This window comes from Austrofundulus limnaeus, unplaced genomic scaffold (genome assembly GCF_001266775.1).
Source record: "Austrofundulus limnaeus strain Quisiro unplaced genomic scaffold, Austrofundulus_limnaeus-1.0 Scaffold15, whole genome shotgun sequence".
In the NCBI taxonomy this organism is placed as follows: domain Eukaryota; kingdom Metazoa; phylum Chordata; class Actinopteri; order Cyprinodontiformes; family Rivulidae; genus Austrofundulus; species Austrofundulus limnaeus.
The window spans coordinates 2466061-2469028 of record NW_013952417.1 but is presented as its reverse complement, the minus strand read 5'-3'; positions in this window follow the sequence as shown (position 1 = coordinate 2469028).

Below are 2968 nucleotides of genomic sequence, written 5' to 3'. Positions count from 1 at the left end.
GATAGATAGATAGATAGATAGATAGATAGATAGATAGATAGATAGATAGATAGATAGATATTTAATCCCTTAGGGATTTTCCCCCTCAGGGAAATTGTAATAAAATATTTAGAATATAAAATGTAAACATAAAATACAAAAAAGAATAAAACTTGCATAAAAAAGCACAATAAAATCCCAACATAAAAGCCTGGGAAAATAAAAATATTTTCAGCTGCTTTTTGAAAATCTCCACAGAGTCAACAAAACAAAGCTCCAGGGGTAAACTGTTCCACAGTCTCARGGCCACTAACTAAAAGGCCCTGTCCCCTTTAGTTTTCAGAGGAACTAAGGTTTAAAGGACAAATAATAACGAAAACGCTTTTTTGTTCATGTGTTCATGTTAAAAAGGATAATTTTCTTCAAATGTTCCAATCAACTTTTGTAAAGTAGAGAATGATTTGCTTTTATCTTTACACAGCTTAATCATTGATAAAGAGTATTATTTTAACACATGAAGTGAATTTGTTCCATGTTTTGCTTTATTCTGTAACAATGCATTGTTGAATGTAGCTTTGACTTAAAATACAATAATTTCATGTTGATATTTATTAAGATAAGATAAGATAAGATAAGATAAGATAAGATAAGATAAGATAAGATAAATCTTTATTGTCATTGTACAGAGCACAATGAAATTGCAGTTAAGAACACCCATTAGGAAAACATTTTTAAAAAGCTGCCAGTGAGTGTGATGAAAGTTGATGAGTATGAGCTTACAGTGTCTTCTCTGAGGGTGAGGAAACAAGAACTTCTGCATGCAGAAAACAAGGAACTTTTACAACTCATATGAACCTGTCTGTAACGAAGGCAACCGTTGAAAGAGGAAATTAAGCGTTGTCAGAAACCTCTGATTCACTCCATCATGTGCCATACATTCTAAAAGCTTCKTAAAGCAGTATGATACCACAAAAAAGTAATTCCTGATTGAGAAAGCGTGAACAAGAAAAAGGAAGAGGAGTTTTTGGAGGACATTCCCTGCAGACATCTGAACTTACTTATCAAAGTCTCTGTCTTACTAGTGTTTAAAACCAAAAATGTAACTRGAGAACCTGTCACTGATATGAGACAAACACAGACAAGGGCAGCTAACCTGTGGTGACAAATACAGTTGGATGTCATCAGCATAAATGCGATAGTAAATTTTTGAAAACTACTGGATAATGGCAGCAAGTGGGATAATATTCTATAAAAAGCTAAAGTGGGCCCAGAACAGAGCCTTGTGGAACCCCATGATTAACGAGGCATAGTCAAAAGAGAACACGTCCATCTTGGTGCAGACTGTCCTATGAGATAGGTTTGAATGTGAGCCAGTCCATGGCTGAGCCTGAAATACCAGCCAGAACATTTAACCTGTTCAACAGGATTGGAAGTTTGACAGTATCAAAAGCGGCACTGAGATCTTATAGGAGCAACACAGAGCATTTCCCCCCATCAGCAGCCATTAACAGATCGTTGTGGACTTTTACTAAAGCAGTTTCAGTGGAGTGGAGTTTTAAAAAGACAGACTTGAAAGAATCAGAGATCTGTAACTGACACAACCAGGATCTGAATTTCTACAACTTTTTCAAGCAATTTACTGAGAAAGGGCAGCTTAGAGATGGGACGCAATTTGGAAATTGAGCTGGAATCAAGATTAGGTTTCTTAGGAGAGGGGTCACTTCTGCCATTTTAAGATATAATGGGACATACTCTTGGTTCAGGAAGCTGTTAATTATCACCAACACTGTTGGGCCAATGCAGGTTAGAGTCTGTACAAGCATAGAGCGGGGTAATATTTCCAATAAACAAGTAGAGAGTTTCATTTTGCCAGTTAATGAGGTTAGATCATTTAACGTAATCAGAGCAAAAGAAGAAAGTGACTCAGAACACTGAAGTTCAGAGGAGCTTGGGAATATATTAGATTTCAGGCCCATTTCCTTTTTTATGAAAAAAAAACTGAGAAACATTTTACAGTCTTAATTTGGGGTTAATGGAGCATGGTGCACAGGAAGACAGACAATAGTATTAAATAACACTTAAGGGTTTTTTTTTTTTTTTTGGTTCTGTGAATAAGATTACTAAAATAAGATGAACTGGCATCACTAACTGTCTTGTTGCGAACATCAAGATGTTCTTTAAAATATTCCCTGTGGACAACCGGACAAGTATTCTCCCAAAGATCGGCTGAGTTCTCCGGTGTGAATGTTTAACCATGGAAAACAGGGGTAAACAGGGCCACAGTGCATTTTATAAGGATCAACACTTTCAAGTTCAGCAAGGCAGTGGTCACTGAATGAGTCAAACAGAAGCTTCACGTTAGCAGGAGGCACTGTAAAGGAAAAGAAGGAAGAAAACTCTGCAACTACAGAACTGTCAATAAAGCATCTATGCTTAGTGGTACCCGAGAAAATGTCTCCAAACACAGGAAATATTAAAAGAGAAAATCTTATGGTCACTGAAAACAACTTCTAATTTATRATAAACTCTAAACCTCTGAACACGTGGGGCCTCGTTTACTGTTTACAACAGACTTGACAATGTTGGATTTACGAACTGGACCTTTTGTTTCTTTAAATACAATGTCCTGACAACATTTTACTGTGAGATGGAATGATACAAAAAAAAAAAACATTTACAAAGTCTTACTTTGAGTGAAACATATTTTTTCTTGAGAAAAAAATAAAGACATTTCTTCTACCTGGGTGATTGTGTCTTTGAAATTTCCCCAAATTTATGCAAATACAAAAATTTGTTTATCTCTCCAGGTAAAATCCTAAGAATTTGCTTAGGCTTTGTACGCAGTGTAGTGTGAGTGAGGAAAGGGTTAGAGAGTCTCAATCCTTCTGTCCAACTGCAACAGGAAATTTTCCAAAATTTAAATTTAGTTTAATTTCTCTTTTTAATTAAAATCATTGCCCACCAGCCTGCCAATAAATCAATAGAATAC